The 23968-nt window shown below is 42.9% G+C and overlaps 1 long non-coding RNA gene across 1 annotated transcript in view; it reads right to left on the bottom strand.

Annotated features, from left to right (window-relative positions):
* Positions 1-572: 572 nt before the first annotated feature.
* Positions 573-23968, bottom strand: part of LOC308115244 — a 27612-nt gene continuing 4216 nt past the window's right edge. The window contains exons 5-20 of the long non-coding RNA XR_013935672.1: positions 20817-21236; positions 20541-20714; positions 20289-20402; positions 16955-17248; positions 16679-16852; positions 16427-16540; positions 12969-13295; positions 12693-12866; positions 12441-12554; positions 9114-9401; positions 8838-9011; positions 8586-8699; positions 4639-5364; positions 4363-4536; positions 4111-4224; positions 573-1101 (exon numbers count right to left, since the gene is read on the bottom strand). This is a non-coding gene — a long non-coding RNA (uncharacterized lncRNA). The remainder of the gene's footprint in view (positions 1102-4110; positions 4225-4362; positions 4537-4638; positions 5365-8585; positions 8700-8837; positions 9012-9113; positions 9402-12440; positions 12555-12692; positions 12867-12968; positions 13296-16426; positions 16541-16678; positions 16853-16954; positions 17249-20288; positions 20403-20540; positions 20715-20816; positions 21237-23968) is intronic.

The following is a 23968-nucleotide window of genomic DNA, read 5'->3' on the forward strand; positions in this document are numbered from 1 at the left end:
ATTTCAGTATCACACCATCAATATGAAGTTTATTATATCAAATGACTCTGTGTATCTTCTTCATGAGACAGACTAAAGAGGATTAGTCCTCACCAGGAAGAGTTTCTCCGTTACAGTCATCAGAGTCACAACATCTGGCAGATGCCAGAACCCTTGAAGAGCCTGAATCCAGTGAAAATGTCTGATCTCCTGTGGTTGGACACACAGAGGACGTTGCACAGCCTTTGAAGATTGTCTCTGTTGTAGATGATGGTGCCAGTGTGGTATCTACAGAGTGAAAACTGAGTTAGTAGTAGTTGGTGAAAAGCTGCCAGAACGTTGCAGTACATGTATTTTATTGAGGAATTCTAGAGAAGAAGAAAAGTCTACCTAGAATGGTTGCTGATATACACATGGTCTCTGAGGAGCAGGTCACTGAGGTTGTTGATGAACAGGAGGAGTCTGAGCAGGACAGGCATTGGAGAGGTGGAGGAGGAGGTGCTGTAGGTGGAGCTGTAGTTGTTGTAGGTGGAGCAGTCGTCGTTGTCGCTGGAGCAGTAGTCGTTGTCAGTGGAGCAGTAGTTGTAGTTGGTGGGGCAGTAGTTGTTGTAGGTGGAGCAGTAGTCGTTGTCGGTGGAGCAGTACTTGTTGTAGGTGGAGCAGTAGTTGTAGTTGGTGGGGCAGTAGTTGTTGTAGGTGGAGCAGTAGTCGTTGTCGGTGGAGCAGTAGTCGTTGTAGGTGGAGCAGTACTTGTTGTAGGTGGAGCAGTAGTTGTAGTTGGTGGAGCAGTCGTCGTTGTCGCTGGAGCAGTAGTCGTTGTTGGTGGAGCAGTAGTCGTTGTAGATGGAGCAGTACTTGTTGTAGGTGGAGCAGTAGTCGTTATAGGTGGAGCAGCAGTTGTTGTAGGTGGAGCAGTAGTCGTTATAGGTGGAGCAGTAGTTGTAGGTGGAGCAGGTGTTGTTAGCGTCCCATCATTACACTCATCTCCTTGACAACAGGTTGGTCCAGTGGTGAAGGTTCCAATATTTAGCAGGAGTGGAAACATCCCCAGGTCTGGAGCAGCTTCACACACACTCTGAGATATACAACCAAAGGATGGAGAATCCTGAGAACCGCTCGTTACTGTGGAAGAGGAAGAAAAACAAGGATTATTTTTGACCAAATATATTTATTGGATTTTCACAGGACAACATTAAAGTTTGCCAATAAGAACAAAAACAATAACAAGGAAAGGTTGAAAACAACAGAGCGATGGACAGTATCCATGGTTAAAACTCTCAGACTGAGTAGTTTAAAGTACAAGACATGTGATGGTCTGTCACCAGAGACACCAAAGCAGCAATGGTCAATAGATAACGACCAGGAAAAATCACAATAAAACAGAAATACAAAGAAGGAAAAAACACATCTCTACACACTTAAGGTCCAAGAGTCCTCCAGGAGTCTTTAACTTCTGACAAGGACAAGAATTCTATTTTCCACTGAAGCAGCCACACCACCACATCTGTCCACTGGACCATCCACACCACCACATCTGTCCACTGGACAGTCCACACCACCACATCTGTCCACTGGACCATCCACACGACCACATCTGTCCACTGGACAGTCCACACCACCACATCTGTCCACTGGACCAAGCAGACCACCACATCTGTCCACTTGACCAACCAGACCACCACATCTGTCCACTTGACCAAGCAGACCACCACATCTGTCCACTTGGTCTAGTAGGAAACCTCCAGGTCTGGCTGTGGTAAGGTTTGAATGCAACACACAATATACAGTCATTCTCTCATCACTTTTTCTTAGTTTACAGTTTGGGTAAAAGACTCCAAGAATAACCAGTTTCAGGCACAGGGAGCGCTTTTCACCTTTAACATATGACAGTTTCTCCAAGACCTCCTTCCACAACATCTGGATGAGAGAGAACTTCCAAAGGCATTGAAAAAGTATTGGATTGAGTTAAACAATAGGATTTTCTGTACCTTTCTTAACTTCCCTCAGTGTAAATGAGTACAAATGTAAGTTAAGCAGTAATGGAGTTGTATTAAGTTGCTGGATGTTTTCTCAGGACAATTGTGTCACTCATGAACCAGTTGGGGGCAGTAGAGAGTTGGGCTGAGTATGGAGCAGAACACATGAAGGCTTTTTTACCCAGTTCCATGCGGACAGTTGGAATTGTGAGTAAAAATAAGTCTTGAGACTGCAGACTGGAGTTATTTCTGGGTTTCTGGGTCATATAACTGCATAGGTACAGAGGCAGCAAACCAAGAATTGCCTTATAGATAAAACCAAGCCAGTGAATGTGTCTGTGTAGAGGGAGGGCCGCCATCCAACGCCTGCCCAAAGTGAACAATGATGAGTGAGAGCTCTGCAGCCCGTTATAAACCTCAGTGCTCCATGGTAAACTGTGTCCAGCGAGTGAAGACACTGACAAGAGGCATTCATGTATACAATGTCCCCATAGTCCAACATGGACAAGAAAGTCGCCTCAACAAGGCTCTTTTTAGTCTGGAAGGAGAAGCGCGATCGATTTCTGAAATAAAAACCCAATTTCAATTGAAGCTTTCTCACCAGCTGCTCAATGTGAGGCTTAAACGAGAGGGAATCATCAATTGGGATCCCAAGGTATTTATAGGAGATAACTTCCTCAAAGGCATGACCTTCTAGGGTAGTGACTGGGGTCAGATTAGTCTCCGTCTTCCTGGAATGTGAAAACAGCATGACTTTTGGTTTCTCATCATTTAACATTAACCTCAGGTCTTTCAGGTTGAGCTGAACAGCAGAAAAAGCTGCCTGCAGCTTAAAGAGGGCCTCTTTTAAAGACGGTGCAGAACAATAAATGACTGTGTCATCAGCATAAAGATGAAAGTTGGCCTCCACAACATTCTGATTGAGGGTATCAATGTAAATTGGAAATAACAATGGCCCAAGGACCGACCCCTGTGGAACACCTTTGGACACTGGAAGTAACTTGGAGGTGCTGCCATCAACCTGCACGCTCTGACTTCGTCCAGACAGATCATTTTGGAACCAGTGAACAGTTTGTTCCTCTAGACCAATGTCCAGGAGTCTCTGTAGCAGCACGTCATGGTGGACTGTTTCAAAAGCCTTAGAAAGTCAATCAAAAGTGCTGCACACTGTTGATTTTTGTCCAATGGCACAATGAAATCATTCAAAGCCTTAGTGGCTGCTGTGACTGTACTGTGCCCTTTCCTAAGGCCTGACTGGTAATCTGATCAAATATTATTTGAGTAGAAGAACTCTTTTAGTTGTTCATTCACCAGGGATTCAAGTACCTTACCCAGAGCAGAGAGTTTGGAGATGGAGGCCGATAGTGGTCTAAAATAGCCCGTCACCTCCTTTGTGCAGGGGGAGGACAAAGGCAGTCTTCCACATGTGTGGGATCTCATTAAAAGTTAAACATGAGTTAAAAAGATAAGATAAGGGATGAGCAATAAAATCTGCAGCTAATTTTAAAAAGCGTGGCTCCAAATTGTCGGAATCCCTCTTTCTTATTTACATTCAAATGTTTCAGTGCCTTATTTACCTGAGAGACTGTAATTGGCTTGAAAGTAAAGGACAGACTGTGGCTGTTTGGGACCAGTGTAGGAGGTTTCTGAGGATGACCACAAGAGTCGAAAATTGGCGCTGAAGCAATGAAGTGTTCATTAAAGCAGTCAAGCATCACAGATCTATCAGGAACAGTTTGGGATCCTTCATTATACAAGAGGGAAACTCAACTGCGTTTGACTTCCCAGATAAAGACTTAATTGTCTTCCAAAACTTCCTTGGGTTCTTCAAGTTTTCTATAACCTCTGCAATTTGCTCAAGATTGTTTTTCTTGCAGCTTTGAATCAAACCAAAAGTGAACAAAGTCATAACAAGTTAACATAATGAACCAAACTGGGACATATTCCTTTACACCAACTAAGAGATCATGGAATAAATGTTGAACTACTTCTTACAATGTGGAATTAAAAGTAAGGAACTGCAGAGAAACCTTGTTCAGGATAAACTGGGAGGAGATGAAACTAGAAATTCTTGAAAATAGAACTAAATATGTTTTACTGAAGTGGTAAAATAGACAGAAAGACATTAGTCCAAGGACATAACCTGAGGACTCACCAGTTCCTTCAAAGCACCGATCCTCATCTCCTTGACATTGTCCTAAAATATTGCAATTATCATCATCCAAACAGAAGAAACACTGTCCACCATTGTCTTCCTCAGGAGTCGGAGCTGAAACATTAAAGAACAATGAGTTTTATTAGAAGATGAGAGAACATTTCAGTATCACACCATCAATATGAAGTTTATTATATCAAATGACTCTGTGTATCTTCTTCATGAGACAGACTAAAGAGGATTAGTCCTCACCAGGAAGAGTTTCTCCGTTACAGTCATCAGAGTCACAACATCTGGCAGATGCCAGAACCCTTGAAGAGCCTGAATCCAGTGAAAATGTCTGATCTCCTGTGGTTGGACACACGGAGGACGTTGCACAGCCTTTGAAGATTGTCTCTGTTGTAGATGATGGTGCCAGTGTGGTATCTACAGAGTGAAAACTGAGTTAGTAGTAGTTGGTGAAAAGCTGCCAGAACGTTGCAGTACATGTATTTTATTGAGGAATTCTAGAGAAGACGAAAAGTCTACCTAGAATGGTTGCTGATATACACATGGTCTCTGAGGAGCAGGTCACTGAGGTTGTTGATGAACAGGAGGAGTCTGAGCAGGACAGGCACTGGAGAGGTGGAGGAGGAGGTGCTGTAGGTGGAGCAGTAGTTGTTGTAGGTTGAGCAGTAGTTGTAGTTGGTGGAGCAGTAGTCGTTGTCAGTGGAGCAGTCGTCATTGTCGCTGGAGCAGTAGTTGTTGTAGGTGGAGCAGTCGTTGTTGTAGATGGAGCAGTAGTCGTTGTAGGTGGAGCAGTACTTGTTGTAGGTGGAGCAGTAGTCGTTGTCGGTGGAGCAGTAGTCGTTGTCGGTGGAGCAGTAGTCGTTGTAGGTGGAGCAGTACTTGTTGTAGATGGAGCAGTAGTTGTAGTTGGTGGGGCAGTAGTCGTCGGTGGAGCAGTAGTCGTTGTCGGTGGAGCAGTACTTGTAGGTGGAGCAGTAGTCGTTGTCGGTGGAGCAGTAGTCGTTGTCGGTGGAGCAGTACTTGTTGTCGGTGGAACAGTAGTCGTTCTAGGTGGAGCAGTAGTTGTAGGTGGAGCAGGTGTTGTTAGCGTCCCATCATTACACTCATCTCCTTGACAACAGGTTGGTCCAGTGGTGAAGGTTCCAATATTTAGCAGGAGTGGAAACATCCCCAGGTCTGGAGCAGCTTCACACACACTCTGAGATATACAACCAAAGGATGGAGAATCCTGAGAACCGCTCGTTACTGTGGAAGAGGAAGAAAAACAAGGATTATTTTTGACCAAATATATTTATTGGATTTTCACAGGACAACATTAAAGTTTGCCAATAAGAACAAAAACAATAACAAGGAAAGGTTGAAAACAACAGAGCGATGGACAGTATCCATGGTTAAAACTCTCAGACTGAGTAGTTTAAAGTACAAGACATGTGATGGTCTGTCACCAGAGACACCAAAGCAGCAATGGTCAATAGATAACGACCAGGAAAAATCACAATAAAACAGAAATACAAAGAAGGAAAAAACACATCTCTACACACTTAAGGTCCAAGAGTCCTCCAGGAGTCTTTAACTTCTGACAAGGACAAGAATTCTATTTTCCACTGAAGCAGCCACACCACCACATCTGTCCACTGGACCATCCACACCACCACATCTGTCCACTGGACAGTCCACACCACCACATCTGTCCACTGGACCATCCACACGACCACATCTGTCCACTGGACAGTCCACACCACCACATCTGTCCACTGGACCAAGCAGACCACCACATCTGTCCACTTGACCAACCAGACCACCACATCTGTCCACTGTACCAGCCAGACCACCACATCTGTCCACTGTAGAAAACCAAACTCCAACATCTGTCCACTGAAAAGCGAGACTACCACATCTGTCCACTGGACCAACCAGACCACCACATCTGTCCACTGGACCAGCCAGACCACCACATCTGTCCACTTGACAATCCAGACCACCACATCTGTCCACTGGACCATCCATACCACCACATCTGTCCACTGGACCATCCAGACCACCACATCTGACCACTTGGTCTAGTAGGAAACCTTCAGGTCTGGCTGTGGTAAGGTTTGAATGCAACACACAATATACAGTCATTCTCTCATCACTTTTTCTTAGTTTACAGTTTGGGTGAAAGACTCCAAGAATAACCAGTTTCAGGCACAGGGAGCGCTTTTCACCTTTAACATATGACAGTTTGTCCAAGACCTCCTTCCACAACATCTGGATGAGAGAGAACTTCCAAAGGCATTGAAAAAGTATTGGATTGAGTTAAACAATAGGATTTTCTGTACCTTTCTTAACTTCCCTCAGTGTAAATGAGTACAAATGTAAATTAAGCAGTAATGGAGTTGTATTAAGTTGCTGGATGTTTTCTCAGGACAATTGTGTCACTAATGAACCAGTTGGGGGCAGTAGAGAGTTGGGCTGAGTATGGAGCAGAACACATGAAGGCTTTTTTACCCAGTTCCATGCGGACAGTTGGAATTGTGAGTAAAAATAAGTCTTGAGACTGCAGACTGGAGTTATTTCTGGGTTTCTGGGTCATATAACTGCATAGGTACAGAGGCAGCAAACCAAGAATTGCCTTATAGATAAAACCAAGCCAGTGAATGTGTCTGTGTAGAGGGAGGGCCGCCATCCAACGCCTGCCCAAAGTGAACAATGATGAGTGAGAGCTCTGCAGCCCGTTATAAACCTCAGTGCTCCATGGTAAACTGTGTCCAGCGAGTGAAGACACTGACAAGAGGCATTCATGTATACAATGTCCCCATAGTCCAACATGGACAAGAAAGTCGCCTCAACAAGGCTCTTTTTAGTCTGGAAGGAGAAGCGCGATCGATTTCTGAAATAAAAACCCAATTTCAATGGAAGCTTTCTCACCAGCTGCTCAATGTGAGGCTTAAACGAGAGGGAATCATCAATTGTGATCCCAAGGTATTTATAGGAGATAACTTCCTCAAAGGCATGACCTTCTAGGGTAGTGACGGGGGTCAGATTAGTCTCCGTCTTCCTGGAATGTGAAAACAGCATGACTTTTGGTTTCTCATCATTTAACATTAACCTCAGGTCTTTCAGGTTGAGCTGAACAGCAGAAAAAGCTGCCTGCAGCTTAAAGAGGGCCTCTTTTAAAGACGGTGCAGAACAATAAATGACTGTGTCATCAGCATAAAGATGAAAGTTGGCCTCCACAACATTCTGATTGAGGGTATCAATGTAAATTGGAAATAACAATGGCCCAAGGACCGACCCCTGTGGAACACCTTTGGACACTGGAAGTAACTTGGAGGTGCTGCCATCAACCTGCACGCTCTGACTTCGTCCAGACAGATCATTTTGGAACCAGTGAACAGTTTGTTCCTCTAGACCAATGTCCAGGAGTCTCTGTAGCAGCACGTCATGGTGGACTGTTTCAAAAGCCTTAGAAAGTCAATCAAAAGTGCTGCACACTGTTGTTTTTTGTCCAATGGCACAATAAAATCATTCAAAGCCTTAGTGGCTGCTGTGACTGTACTGTGCCCTTTCCTAAGGCCTGACTGGTAATCTGATCAAATATTATTTGAGTAGAAGAACTCTTTTAGTTGTTCATTCACCAGGGATTCAAGTACCTTACCCAGAGCAGAGAGTTTGGAGATGGAGGCCGATAGTGGTCTAAAATAGCCCGTCACCTCCTTTGTGCAGGGGGAGGACAAAGGCAGTCTTCCACATGTGTGGGATCTCATTAAAAGTTAAACATGAGTTAAAAAGATAAGTTAAGGGATGAGCAATAAAATCTGCAGCTAATTTTAAAAAGCGTGGCTCCAAATTGTCGGAATCCCTCTTTCTTATTTACATGCAAATGTTTCAGTGCCTTATTTACCTGAGAGACTGTAATTGGCTTGAAAGTAAAGGACAGACTGTGGCTGTTTGGGACCAGTGTAGGAGGTTTCTGAGGATGACCACAAGAGTCGAAAATTGGCGCTGAAGCAATGAAGTGTTCATTAAAGCAGTCAAGCATCACAGATCTATCAGAAACAGTTTGGGATCCTTCATTATACAAGAGGGAAACTCAACTGCGTTTGACTTCCCAGATAAAGACTTAATTGTCTTCCAAAACTTCCTTGGGTTCTTCAAGTTTTCTATAACCTCTGCAATTTGCTCAAGATTGTTTTTCTTGCAGCTTTGAATCAAACCAAAAGTGAACAAAGTCACAACAAGTTAACATAATGAACCAAACTGGGACATATTCCTTTACACCAACTAAGAGATCATGGAATAAATGTTGAACTACTTCTTACAATGTGGAATTAAAAGTAAGGAACTGCAGAGAAACCTTGTTCAGGATAAACTGGGAGGAGATGAAACTGTAGAAACTCTTGAAAATAGAACTAAATATGTTTTACTGAAGTGGTAAAATAGACAGAAAGACATTAGTCCAAGGACATAACCTGAGGACTCACCAGTTCCTTCAAAGCACCGATCCTCATCTCCTTGACATTGTCCTAAAATATTGCAATTATCATCATCCAAACAGAAGAAACACTGTCCACCATTGTCTTCCTCAGGAGTCGGAGCTGAAACATTAAAGAACAATGAGTTTTATTAGAAGATGAGAGAACATTTCAGTATCACACCATCAATATGAAGTTTATTATATCAAATGACTCTGTGTATCTTCTTCATGAGACAGACTAAAGAGGATTAGTCCTCACCAGGAAGAGATTCTCCGTTACAGTCATCAGAGTCACAACATCTGGCAGATGCCAGAACCCTTGAAGAGCCTGAATCCAGTGAAAATGTCTGATCTCCTGTGGTTGGACACACGGAGGACGTTGCACAGCCTTTGAAGATTGTCTCTGTTGTAGATGATGGTGCCAGTGTGGTATCTACAGAGTGAAAACTGAGTTAGTAGTAGTTGGTGAAAAGCTGCCAGAACGTTGCAGTACATGTATTTTATTGAGGAATTCTAGAGAAGAAGAAAAGTCTACCTAGAATGGTTGCTGATATACACATGGTCTCTGAGGAGCAGGTCACTGAGGTTGTTGATGAACAGGAGGAGTCTGAGCAGGACAGGCATTGGAGAGGTGGAGGTGCTGTAGGTGGAGCAGGTGTTGTTAGCGTCCCATCATTACACTGATCTCCTTGACAACAGGTTGGTCCAGTGGTGAAGGTTCCAATATTTAGCAGGAGTGGAAACATCCCCAGGTCTGGAGCAGCTTCACACACACTCTGAGATATACAACCAAAGGATGGAGAATCCTGAGAACCGCTCGTTACTGTGGAAGAGGAAGAAAAACAAGGATTATTTTTGACCAAATATATTTATTGGATTTTCACGGGACAACATTAAAGTTTGCCAATAAGAAAAAAAACAATCACAAGGAAAGGTTGAAAACAACAGCATGATGGACAGTATTCATGGTTAAAACTCTCAGACTGAGTAGTTTAAAGTACAAGACATGTGATGGTCTGTCACCAGAGACACCAAAGCAGCAATGGTTAATAGATAACGACCAGGAAAAATAACAATAAAACAGAAATACAATGAAGGAAAAAACACATCTCTACACACTTAAGGTCCAAGAGTCCTCCAGGAGTCTTTAACTTCTGACAAGGACAAGATTTCTATTTTCCACTGAAGCAGCCACACCACCACATCTGTCCACTGGACAATCCAGACCACCACATCTGTCCACTGGACAAACCAGACCATCAAATCTGTCAACTGGACCATCCAGACCACCACATCTGTTCACTGGACAAACCAGACCATCAAATCTGTCAACTGGACCATCCAGACCACCACATCTGTCCACTGGACAAACCAGACCACCACATCTGTCAACTGGACCAGCCAGACCACCACATCTGTCCACTTGACCAACCAGACCACCACATCTGACCACTTGGTCTAGTAGGAAACCTCCAGGTCTGGCTGTGGTAAGGTTTGAATGCAACACACAATATACAGTCATTCTCTCATCACTTTTTCTTAGTTTACAGTTTGGGTGAAAGACTCCAAGAATAACCAGTTTCAGGCACAGGGAGCGCTTTTCACCTTTAACATATGACAGTTTGTCCAAGACCTCCTTCCACAACATCTGGATGAGAGAGAACTTCCAAAGGCATTGAAAAAGTATTGGATTGAGTTAAACAATAGGATTTTCTGTACGTTTCTTAACTTCCCTCAGTGTAAATGAGTACAAATGTAAATTAAGCAGTAATGGAGTTGTATTAAGTTGCTGGATGTTTTCTCAGGACAATTGTGTCACTAATGAACCAGTTGGGGGCAGTAGAGAGTTGGGCTGAGTATGGAGCAGAACACATGAAGGCTTTTTTACCCAGTTCCATGCGGACAGTTGGAATTGTGAGTAAAAATAAGTCTTGAGACTGCAGACTGGAGTTATTTCTGGGTTTCTGGGTCATATAACTGCATAGGTACAGAGGCAGCAAACCAAGAATTGCCTTATAGATAAAACCAAGCCAGTGAATTTGTCTGTGTAGAGGGAGGGCCGCCATCCAACGCCTGCTTAAAGTGAACAATGATGAGTGAGAGCTCTGCAGCCCGTTATAAACCTCAGTGCTCCACGGTAAACTGTGTCCAGCGAGTGAAGACACTGACAAGAGGCATTCATGTATACAATGTCCCCATAGTCCAACATGGACAAGAAAGTCGCCTCAACAAGGCTCTTTTTAGTCTGGAAGGAGAAGCGCGATCGATTTCTGAAATAAAAACCCAATTTCAATTGAAGCTTTCTCACCAGCTGCTCAATGTGAGGCTTAAACGAGAGGGAATCATCAATTGTGATCCCAAGGTATTTATAGGAGATAACTTCCTCAAAGGCATGACCTTCTAGGGTAGTGACGGGGGTCAGATTAGTCTCCGTCTTCCTGGAATGTGAAAACAGCATGACTTTTGGTTTCTCATCATTTAACATTAACCTCAGGTCTTTCAGGTTGAGCTGAACAGCAGAAAAAGCTGCCTGCAGCTTAAAGAGGGCCTCTTTTAAAGACGGTGCAGAACAATAAATGACTGTGTCATCAGCATAAAGATGAAAGTTGGCCTCCACAACATTCTGATTGAGGGTATCGATGTAAATTGGAAATAACAATGACCCAAGGACCGAACCCCTGTGGAACACCTTTGGACACTGGAAGTAACTTGGAGGTGCTGCCATCAACCTGCACGCTCTGGCTTCGTCCAGACAGATCATTTTGGAACCAGTGAACGGTTTGTTCCTCTAGACCAATGTCCAGGAGTCTCTGTAGCAGCACGTCATGGTGGACTGTTTCAAAAGCCTTAGAAAGTCAATCAAAAGTGCTGCACACTCTTGTTTTTTGTCCAATGGCACAATGAAATCATTCAAAGCCTTAGTGGCTGCTGTGACTGTACTGGGCCCTTTCCTAAGGCCTGACTGGTAATCTGATCAAATATTATTTGAGTAGAAGAACTCTTTTAGTTGTTCATTCACCAGGGATTCAAGTACCTTACCCAGAGCAGAGAGTTTGGAGATGGAGGCCGATAGTGGTCTAAAATAGCCCGTCACCTCCTTTGTGCAGGGGGAGGACAAAGGCAGTCTTCCACACGTGTGGGATCTCATTAAAAGTTAAACATGAGTAAAAAGATAAGTTAAGGGATGAGCAATAAAATCTGCAGCTAATTTTAAAAAGCGTGGCTCCAAATTGTCGGAATCCCGCTTACTTATTTACATTCAAATGTTTCAGTGCCTTATTTACCTGAGAGACTGTAATTGGCTTGAAAGTAAAGGACAGACTGTGGCTGTTTGGGACCAGTGTAGGAGGTTTCTGACGATGACCACAAGAGTCGAAAATTGGCGCTGAAGCAATGAAGTGTTCATTAAAGCAGTCAAGCATCACAGATCTATCAGGAACAGTTTGGGATCCTTCATTATACAAGAGGGAAACTCAACTGCTTTTGACTTCCCAGATAAAGACTTAATTGTCTTCCAAAACTTCCTTGGGTTCTTCAAGTTTTCTATAACCTCTGCAATTTGCTCAGAATTGTTTTTCTTGCAGCTTTGAATCAAACCAAAAGTGAACAAAGTCATAACAAGTTAACATAATGAACCAAACTGGGACATATTCCTTTACACCAACTAAGAGATCATGGAATAAATGTTGAACTACTTCTTACAATGTGGAATTAAAAGTGAGGAACTGCAGAGAAACCTTGTTCAGGATAAACTGGGAGGAGATGAAACTAGAAATTCTTGAAAATAGAACTAAATATGTTTTACTGAAGTGGTAAAATAGACAGAAAGACATTAGTCCAAGGACATAACCTGAGGACTCACCAGTTCCTTCAAAGCACCGATCCTCATCTCCTTGACATTGTCCTAAAATATTGCAATTATCATCATCCAAACAGAAGAAACACTGTCCACCATTGTCTTCCTCAGGAGTCGGAGCTGAAACATTAAAGAACAATGAGTTTTATTAGAAGATGAGAGAACATTTCAGTATCACACCATCAATATGAAGTTTATTATATCAAATGACTCTGTGTATCTTCTTCATGAGACAGACTAAAGAGGATTAGTCCTCACCAGGAAGAGTTTCTCCGTTACAGTCATCAGAGTCACAACATCTGGCAGATGCCAGAACCCTTGAAGAGCCTGAATCCAGTGAAAATGTCTGATCTCCTGTGGTTGGACACACAGAGGACGTTGCACAGCCTTTGAAGATTGTCTCTGTTGTAGATGATGGTGCCAGTGTGGTATCTACAGAGTGAAAACTGAGTTAGTAGTAGTTGGTGAAAAGCTGCCAGAACGTTGCAGTACATGTATTTTATTGAGGAATTCTAGAGAAGAAGAAAAGTCTACCTAGAATGGTTGCTGATATACACATGGTCTCTGAGGAGCAGGTCACTGAGGTTGTTGATGAACAGGAGGAGTCTGAGCAGGACAGGCATTGGAGAGGTGGAGGTGCTGTAGGTGGAGCAGTAGTTGTTGTAGGTGGAGCAGTAGTTGTAGGTGGAGCAGGTGTTGTTAGCGTCCCATCATTACACCGATCTCCTTGACAACAGGTTGGTCCAGTGGTGAAGGTTCCAATATTTAGCAGGAGTGGAAACATCCCCAGGTCTGGAGCAGCTTCACACACACTCTGAGATATACAACCAAAGGATGGAGAATCCTGAGAACCGCTCGTTACTGTGGAAGAGGAAGAAAAACAAGGATTATTTTTGACCAAATATATTTATTGGATTTTCACGGGACAACATTAAAGTTTGCCAATAAGAAAAAAAACAATCACAAGGAAAGGTTGAAAACAACAGCATGATGGACAGTATCCATGGTTAAAACTCTCAGACTGAGTAGTTTAAAGTACAAGACATGTGATGGTCTGTCACCAGAGACACCAAAGCAGCAATGGTCAATAGATAACGACCAGAAAAAAATCACAATAAAACAGAAATACAATGAAGGAAAAAACACATCTCTACACACTTAAGGTCCAAGAGTCCTCCAGGAGTCTTTAACTTCTGACAAGGACAAGATTTCTATTTTCCACTGAAGCAGCCACACCACCACATCTGTCCACTGGACAATCCAGACCACCACATCTGTCCACTGGACAAACCAGACCATCAAATCTGTCAACTGGACCATCCAGACCACCACATCTGTTCACTGGACAAACCAGACCATCAAATCTGTCAACTGGACCATCCAGACCACCACATCTGTCCACTGGACAAACCAGACCACCACATCTGTCAACTGGACCAGCCAGACCACCACATCTGTCCACTTGACCAACCAGACCACCACATCTGTCCACTGGACAATCCAGACCACCACATCTGTCCACTGGACAAACCAGACCACCACATCTGTCCACTGGACCATCCAGACCACCACATCTGACCACTTGGTCTAGTAGGAAACCTCCAGGTCTGGCTGTGGTAAGGTTTGAATGCAACACACAATATACAGTCATTCTCTCATCACTTTTTCTTAGTTTACAGTTTGGGTGAAAGACTCCAAGAATAACCAGTTTCAGGCACAGGGAGCGCTTTTCACCTTTAACATATGACAGTTTGTCCAAGACCTCCTTCCACAACATCTGGATGAGAGAGAACTTCCAAAGGCATTGAAAAAGTATTGGATTGAGTTAAACAATAGGATTTTCTGTACCTTTCTTAACTTCCCTCAGTGTAAATGAGTACAAATGTAAATTAAGCAGTAATGGAGTTGTATTAAGTTGCTGGATGTTTTCTCAGGACAATTGTGTCACTAATGAACCAGTTGGGGGCAGTAGAGAGTTGGGCTGAGTATGGAGCAGAACACATGAAGGCTTTTTTACCCAGTTCCATGCGGACAGTTGGAATTGTGAGTAAAAATAAGTCTTGAGACTGCAGACTGGAGTTATTTCTGGGTTTCTGGGTCATATAACTGCATAGGTACAGAGGCAGCAAACCAAGAATTGCCTTATAGATAAAACCAAGCCAGTGAATGTGTCTGTGTAGAGGGAGGGCCGCCATCCAACGCCTGCCCAAAGTGAACAATGATGAGTGAGAGCTCTGCAGCCCGTTATAAACCTCAGTGCTCCATGGTAAACTGTGTCCAGCGAGTGAAGACACTGACAAGAGGCATTCATGTATACAATGTCCCCATAGTCCAACATGGACAAGAAAGTCGCCTCAACAAGGCTCTTTTTAGTCTGGAAGGAGAAGCGCGATCGATTTCTGAAATAAAAACCCAATTTCAATTGAAGCTTTCTCACCAGCTGCTCAATGTGAGGCTTAAACGAGAGGGAATCATCAATTGTGATCCCAAGGTATTTATAGGAGATAACTTCCTCAAAGGCATGACCTTCTAGGGTAGTGACGGGGGTCAGATTAGTCTCCGTCTTCCTGGAATGTGAAAACAGCATGACTTTTGGTTTCTCATCATTTAACATTAACCTCAGGTCTTTCAGGTTGAGCTGAACAGCAGAAAAAGCTGCCTGCAGCTTAAAGAGGGCCTCTTTTAAAGACGGTGCAGAACAATAAATGACTGTGTCATCAGCATAAAGATGAAAGTTGGCCTCCACAACATTCTGATTGAGGGTATCGATGTAAATTGGAAATAACAATGACCCAAGGACCGAACCCCTGTGGAACACCTTTGGACACTGGAAGTAACTTGGAGGTGCTGCCATCAACCTGCACGCTCTGGCTTCGTCCAGACAGATCATTTTGGAACCAGTGAACGGTTTGTTCCTCTAGACCAATGTCCAGGAGTCTCTGTAGCAGCACGTCATGGTGGACTGTTTCAAAAGCCTTAGAAAGTCAATCAAAAGTGCTGCACACTCTTGATTTTTGTCCAATGGCACAATGAAATCATTCAAAGCCTTAGTGGCTGCTGTGACTGTACTGGGCCCTTTCCTAAGGCCTGACTGGTAATCTGATCAAATATTATTTGAGTAGAAGAACTCTTTTAGTTGTTCATTCACCAGGGATTCAAGTACCTTACCCAGAGCAGAGAGTTTGGAGATGGAGGCCGATAGTGGTCTAAAATAGCCCGTCACCTCCTTTGTGCAGGGGGAGGACAAAGGCAGTCTTCCACACGTGTGGGATCTCATTAAAAGTTAAACATGAGTTAAAAAGATAAGTTAAGGGATGAGCAATAAAATCTGCAGCTAATTTTAAAAAGCGTGGCTCCAAATTGTCGGAATCCCGCTTACTTATTTACATTCAAATGTTTCAGTGCCTTATTTACCTGAGAGACTGTAATTGGCTTGAAAGTAAAGGACAGACTGTGGCTGTTTGGGACCAGTGTAGGAGGTTTCTGACGATGACCACAAGAGTCGAAAATTGGCGCTGAAGCAATGAAGTGTTCATTAAAGCAGTCAAGCATCACAGATCTATCAGGAACAGTTTGGGATCCTTCATTATACAAGAGGGAAACTCAACTGCTTTTGACTTCCCAGATAAAGACTTAATTGTCTTCCAAAACTTCCTTGGGTTCTTCAAGTTTTCTATAACCTCTGCAATTTGCTCAGAATTGTTTTTCTTGCAGCTTTGAATCAAACCAAAAGTGAACAAAGTCATAACAAGTTAACATAATGAACCAAACTGGGACATATTCCTTTACACCAACTAAGAGATCATGGAATAAATGTTGAACTACTTCTTACAATGTGGAATTAAAAGTAAGGAACTGCAGAGAAACCTTGTTCAGGATAAACTGGGAGGAGATGAAACTAGAAATTCTTGAAAATAGAACTAAATATGTTTTACTGAAGTGGTAAAATAGACAGAAAGACATTAGTCCAAGGACATAACCTGAGGACTCACCAGTTCCTTCAAAGCACCGATCCTCATCTCCTTGACATTGTCCTAAAATATTGCAATTATCATCATCCAAACAGAAGAAACACTGTCCACCATTGTCTTCCTCAGGAGTCGGAGCTGAAACATTAAAGAACAATGAGTTTTATTAGAAGATGAGAGAACATTTCAGTATCACACCATCAATATGAAGTTTATTATATCAAATGACTCTGTGTATCTTCTTCATGAGACAGACTAAAGAGGATTAGTCCTCACCAGGAAGAGTTTCTCCGTTACAGTCATCAGAGTCACAACATCTGGCAGATGCCAGAACCCTTGAAGAGCCTGAATCCAGTGAAAATGTCTGATCTCCTGTGGTTGGACACACAGAGGACGTTGCACAGCCTTTGAAGATTGTCTCTGTTGTAGATGATGGTGCCAGTGTGGTATCTACAGAGTGAAAACTGAGTTAGTAGTAGTTGGTGAAAAGCTGCCAGAACGTTGCAGTACATGTATTTTATTGAGGAATTCTAGAGAAGAAGAAAAGTCTACCTAGAATGGTTGCTGATATACACATGGTCTCTGAGGAGCAGGTCACTGAGGTTGTTGATGAACAGGAGGAGTCTGAGCAGGACAGGCATTGGAGAGGTGGAGGAGTACTTGTTGTAGGTGGAGCAGTAGTTGTTAGCGTCCCATCATTACACCGATCTCCTTGACAACAGGTTGGTCCAGTGGTGAAGGTTCCAATATTTAGCAGGAGTGGAAACATCCCCAGGTCTGGAGCAGCTTCACACACACTCTGAGATATACAACCAAAGGATGGAGAATCCTGAGAACCGCTCGTTACTGTGGAAGAGGAAGAAAAACAAGGATTATTTTTGACCAAATATATTTATTGGATTTTCACGGGACAACATTAAAGTTTGCCAATAAGAAAAAAAACAATCACAAGGAAAGGTTGAAAACAACAGCATGATGGACAGTATCCATGGTTAAAACTCTCAGACTGAGTAGTTTAAAGTACAAGACATGTGATGGTCTGTCACCAGAGACACCAAAGCAGCAATGGTCAATAGATAACGACCAGGAAAAATCACAATAAAACAGAAATACAATGAAGGAAAAAACACATCTCTACACACTTAAGGTCCAAGAGTCCTCCAGGAGTCTTTAACTTCTGACAAGGACAAGATTTCTATTTTCCACTGAAGCAGCCACACCACCACATCTGTCCACTGGACAATCCAGACCACCACATCTGTCCACTGGACAAACCAGACCATCAAATCTGTCAACTGGACCATCCAGACCACCACATCTGTTCACTGGACAAACCAGACCATCAAATCTGTCAACTGGACCATCCAGACCACCACATCTGTCCACTGGACAAACCAGACCACCACATCTGTCAACTGGACCAGCCAGACCACCACATCTGTCCACTTGACCAACCAGACCACCACATCTGACCACTTGGTCTAGTAGGAAACCTCCAGGTCTGGCTGTGGTAAGGTTTGAATGCAACACACAATATACAGTCATTCTCTCATCACTTTTTCTTAGTTTACAGTTTGGGTGAAAGACTCCAAGAATAACCAGTTTCAGGCACAGGGAGCGCTTTTCACCTTTAACATATGACAGTTTGTCCAAGACCTCCTTCCACAACATCTGGATGAGAGAGAACTTCCAAAGGCATTGAAAAAGTATTGGATTGAGTTAAACAATAGGATTTTCTGTACCTTTCTTAACTTCCCTCAGTGTAAATGAGTACAAATGTAAGTTAAGCAGTAATGGAGTTGTATTAAGTTGCTGGATGTTTTCTCAGGACAATTGTGTCACTAATGAACCAGTTGGGGGCAGTAGAGAGTTGGGCTGAGTATGGAGCAGAACACATGAAGGCTTTTTTACCCAGTTCCATGCGGACAGTTGGAATTGTGAGTAAAAATAAGTCTTGAGACTGCAGACTGGAGTTATTTCTGGGTTTCTGGGTCATATAACTGCATAGGTACAGAGGCAGCAAACCAAGAATTGCCTTATAGATAAAACCAAGCCAGTGAATGTGTCTGTGTAGAGGGAGGGCCGCCATCCAACGCCTGCTTAAAGTGAACAATGATGAGTGAGAGCTCTGCAGCCCGTTATAAACCTCAGTGCTCCACGGTAAACTGTGTCCAGCGAGTGAAGACACTGACAAGAGGCATTCATGTATACAATGTCCCCATAGTCCAACATGGACAAGAAAGTCGCCTCAACAAGGCTCTTTTTAGTCTGGAAGGAGAAGCGCGATCGATTTCTGAAATAAAAACCCAATTTCAATTGAAGCTTTCTCACCAGCTGCTCAATGTGAGGCTTAAACGAGAGGGAATCATCAATTGTGATCCCAAGGTATTTATAGGAGATAACTTCCTCAAAGGCATGACCTTCTAGGGTAGTGACGGGGGTCAGATTAGTCTCCGTCTTCCTGGAATGTGAAAACAGCATGACTTTTGGTTTCTCATCATTTAACATTAACCTCAGGTCTTTCAGGTTGAGCTGAACAGCAGAAAAAGCTGCCTGCAGCTTAAAGAGGGCCTCTTTTAAAGACGGTGCAGAACAATAAATGACTGTGTCATCAGCATAAAGATGAAAGTTGGCCTCCACAACATTCTGATTGAGGGTATCGATGTAAATTGGAAATAACAATGACCCAAGGACCGAACCCCTGTGGAACACCTTTGGACACTGGAAGTAACTTGGAGGTGCTGCCATCAACCTGCACGCTCTGGCTTCGTCCAGACAGATCATTTTGGAACCAGTGAACGGTTTGTTCCTCTAGACCAATGTCCAGGAGTCTCTGTAGCAGCACGTCATGGTGGACTGTTTCAAAAGCCTTAGAAAGTCAATCAAAAGTGCTGCACACTCTTGTTTTTTGTCCAATGGCACAATGAAATCATTCAAAGCCTTAGTGGCTGCTGTGACTGTACTGGGCCCTTTCCTAAGGCCTGACTGGTAATCTGATCAAATATTATTTGAGTAGAAGAACTCTTTTAGTTGTTCATTCACCAGGGATTCAAGTACCTTACCCAGAGAAGAGAGTTTGGAGATGGAGGCCGATAGTGGTCTAAAATAGCCCGTCACCTCCTTTGTGCAGGGGGAGGACAAAGGCAGTCTTCCACATGTGTGGGATCTCATTAAAAGTTAAACATGAGTTAAAAAGATAAGATAAGGGATGAGCAATAAAATCTGCAGCTAATTTTAAAAAGCGTGGCTCCAAATTGTCGGAATCCCGCTTACTTATTTACATTCAAATGTTTCAGTGCCTTATTTACCTGAGAGACTGTAATTGGCTTGAAAGTAAAGGACAGACTGTGGCTGTTTGGGACCAGTGTAGGAGGTTTCTGAGGATGACCACAAGAGTCGAAAATTGGCGCTGAAGCAATGAAGTGTTCATTAAAGCAGTCAAGCATCACAGATCTATCAGGAACAGTTTGGGATCCTTCATTATACAAGAGGGAAACTCAACTGCGTTTGACTTCCCAGATAAAGACTTAATTGTCTTCCAAAACTTCCTTGGGTTCTTCAAGTTTTCTATAACCTCTGCAATTTGCTCAGAATTGTTTTTCTTGCAGCTTTGAATCAAACCAAAAGTGAACAAAGTCATAACAAGTTAACATAATGAACCAAACTGGGACATATTCCTTTACACCAACTAAGAGATCATGGAATAAATGTTGAACTACTTCTTACAATGTGGAATTAAAAGTAAGGAACTGCAGAGAAACCTTGTTCAGGATAAACTGGGAGGAGATGAAACTAGAAATTCTTGAAAATAGAACTAAATATGTTTTACTGAAGTGGTAAAATAGACAGAAAGACATTAGTCCAAGGACATAACCTGAGGACTCACCAGTTCCTTCAAAGCACCGATCCTCATCTCCTTGACATTGTCCTAAAATATTGCAATTATCATCATCCAAACAGAAGAAACACTGTCCACCATTGTCATCCTCAGGAGTCGGAGCTGAAACATTAAAGAACAATGAGTTTTATTAGAAGATGAGAGAACATTTCAGTATCACACCATCAATATGAAGTTTATTATATCAAATGACTCTGTGTATCTTCTTCATGAGACAGACTAAAGAGGATTAGTCCTCACCAGGAAGAGTTTCTCCGTTACAGTCATCAGAGTCACAACATCTGGCAGATGCCAGAACCCTTGAAGAGCCTGAATCCAGTGAAAATGTCTGATCTCCTGTGGTTGGACACACGGAGGACGTTGCACAGCCTTTGAAGATTGTCTCTGTTGTAGATGATGGTGCCAGTGTGGTATCTACAGAGTGAAAACTGAGTTAGTAGTAGTTGGTGAAAAGCTGCCAGAACGTTGCAGTACATGTATTTTATTGAGGAATTCTAGAGAAGAAGAAAAGTCTACCTAGAATGGTTGCTGATATACACATGGTCTCTGATGAGCAGGTCACTGAGGTTGTTGATGAACAGGAGGAGTCTGAGCAGGACAGGCATTGGAGAGGTGGAGGAGGAGGTGCTGTAGGTGGAGCTGTAGTTGTTGTAGGTGGAGTAGTACTTGTTGTAGGTGGAGCAGTAGTTGTTGTCGGTGGAGCAGTAGTCGTTATAGGTGGAGCAGTAGTTGTTGTAGGTGGAGCAGTAGTTGTTGTAGGTGGAGCAGGTGTTGTTAGCGTCCCATCATTACACTGATCTCCTTGACAACAGGTTGGTCCAGTGGTGAAGGTTCCAATATTTAGCAGGAGTGGAAACATCCCCAGGTCTGGAGCAGCTTCACACACACTCTGAGATATACAACCAAAGGATGGAGAATCCTGAGAACCGCTCGTTACTGTGGAAGAAGAAGAAAAACAAGGATTATTTTTGAGCAAATATATTTATTGGATTTTCACAGGACAACATTAAAGTTTGCCAATAAGAAAAAAAACAATAACAAGGAAAGGTTGAAAAGAACAGCGCGATGGACAGTATCCATTGTTAAAACTCTCAGACTGAGTAGTTTAAAGTACAAGACATGTGATGGTCTTTCACCAGAGACACCAAAGCAGCAATGGTCAATAGATAACGACCAGGAAAAATCACAATAAAACAGAAATACAATGAAGGAAAAAACACATCTCTACACACTTAAGGTCCAAGAGTCCTCCAGGAGTCTTTAACTTCTGACAAGGACAAGATTTCTATTTTCCACTGAAGCAGCCACACCACCACATCTGTCCACTGGACAATCCAGACCACCACATCTGTCCACTGGACAAACCAGACCACCACATCTGTCCACTGGACCATCCAGACCACCACATCTGACCACTTGGTCTAGTAGGAAACCTCCAGGTCTGGCTGTGGTAAGGTTTGAATGCAACACACAATATACAGTCATTCTCTCATCACTTTTTCTTAGTTTACAGTTTGGGTGAAAGACTCCAAGAATAACCAGTTTCAGGCACAGGGAGCGCTTTTCACCTTTAACATATGACAGTTTGTCCAAGACCTCCTTCCACAACATCTGGATGAGAGAGAACTTCCAAAGGCATTGAAAAAGTATTGGATTGAGTTAAACAATAGGATTTTCTGTACCTTTCTTAACTTCCCTCAGTGTAAATGAGTACAAATGTAAGTTAAGCAGTAATGGAGTTGTATTAAGTTGCTGGATGTTTTCTCAGGACAATTGTGTCACTCATGAACCAGTTGGGGGCAGTAGAGAGTTGGGCTGAGTATGGAGCAGAACACATGAAGGCTTTTTTACCCAGTTCCATGCGGACAGTTGGAATTGTGAGTAAAAATAAGTCTTGAGACTGCAGACTGGAGTTATTTCTGGGTTTCTGGGTCATATAACTGCATAGGTACAGAGGCAGCAAACCAAGAATTGCCTTATAGATAAAACCAAGCCAGTGAATGTGTCTGTGTAGAGGGAGGGCCGCCATCCAACGCCTGCCCAAAGTGAACAATGATGAGTGAGAGCTCTGCAGCCCGTTATAAACCTCAGTGCTCCATGGTAAACTGTGTCCAGCGAGTGAAGACACTGACAAGAGGCATTCATGTATACAATGTCCCCATAGTCCAACATGGAAAGTCGCCTCAACAAGGCTCTTTTTAGTCTGGAAGGAGAAGCGCGATCGATTTCTGAAATAAAAACCCAATTTCAATTGAAGCTTTCTCACCAGCTGCTCAATGTGAGGCTTAAACGAGAGGGAATCATCAATTGTGATCCCAAGGTATTTATAGGAGATAACTTCCTCAAAGGCATGACCTTCTAGGGTAGTGACGGGGGTCAGATTAGTCTCCGTCTTCCTGGAATGTGAAAACAGCATGACTTTTGGTTTCTCATCATTTAACATTAACCTCAGGTCTTTCAGGTTGAGCTGAACAGCAGAAAAAGCTGCCTGCAGCTTAAAGAGGGCCTCTTTTAAAGACGGTGCAGAACAATAAATGACTGTGTCATCAGCATAAAGATGAAAGTTGGCCTCCACAACATTCTGATTGAGGGTATCAATGTAAATTGGAAATAACAATGACCCAAGGACCGAACCCCTGTGGAACACCTTTGGACACTGGAAGTAACTTGGAGGTGCTGCCATCAACCTGCACGCTCTGACTTCGTCCAGACAGATCATTTTGGAACCAGTGAACAGTTTGTTCCTCTAGACCAATGTCCAGGAGTCTCTGTAGCAGCACGTCATGGTGGACTGTTTCAAAAGCCTTAGAAAGTCAATCAAAAGTGCTGCACACTCTTGTTTCTTGTCCAATGGCACAATGAAATCATTCAAAGCCTTAGTGGCTGCTGTGACTGTACTGTGCCCTTTCCGAAGGCCTGACTGGTAATCTGATCAAATATTATTTGAGTAGAAGAACTCTTTTAGTTGTTCATTCACCAGGGATTCAAGTACCTTACCCAGAGCAGAGAGTTTGGAGATGGAGGCCGATAGTGGTCTAAAATAGCCCGTCACCTCCTTTGTGCAGGGGGAGGACAAAGGCAGTCTTCCACATGTGTGGGATCTCATTAAAAGTTAAACATGAGTTAAAAAGATAAGTTAAGGGATGAGCAATAAAATCTGCAGCTAATTTTAAAAAGCGTGGCTCCAAATTGTCGGAATCCCTCTTTCTTATTTACATTCAAATGTTTCAGTGCCTTATTTACCTGAGAGACTGTAATTGGCTTGAAAGTAAAGGACAGACTGTGGCTGTTTGGGACCAGTGTAGGAGGTTTCTGAGGATGACCACAAGAGTCGAAAATTGGCGCTGAAGCAATGAAGTGTTCATTAAAGCAGTCAAGCATCACAGATCTATCAGGAACAGTTTGGGATCCTTCATTATACAAGAGGGAAACTCAACTGCGTTTGACTTCCCAGATAAAGACTTAATTGTCTTCCAAAACTTCCTTGGGTTCTTCAAGTTTTCTATAACCTCTGCAATTTGCTCAAGATTGTTTTTCTTGCAGCTTTGAATCAAACCAAAAGTGAACAAAGTCATAACAAGTTAACATAATGAACCAAACTGGGACATATTTCTTTTCACCAACTAAGAGATCATGGAATAAATGTTGAACTACTTCTTACAATGTGG

This window comes from Lipophrys pholis, assembly GCF_963383615.2.
Source record: "Lipophrys pholis genome assembly, chromosome: 10".
Taxonomy (NCBI): Eukaryota; Metazoa; Chordata; class Actinopteri; order Blenniiformes; family Blenniidae; genus Lipophrys; species Lipophrys pholis.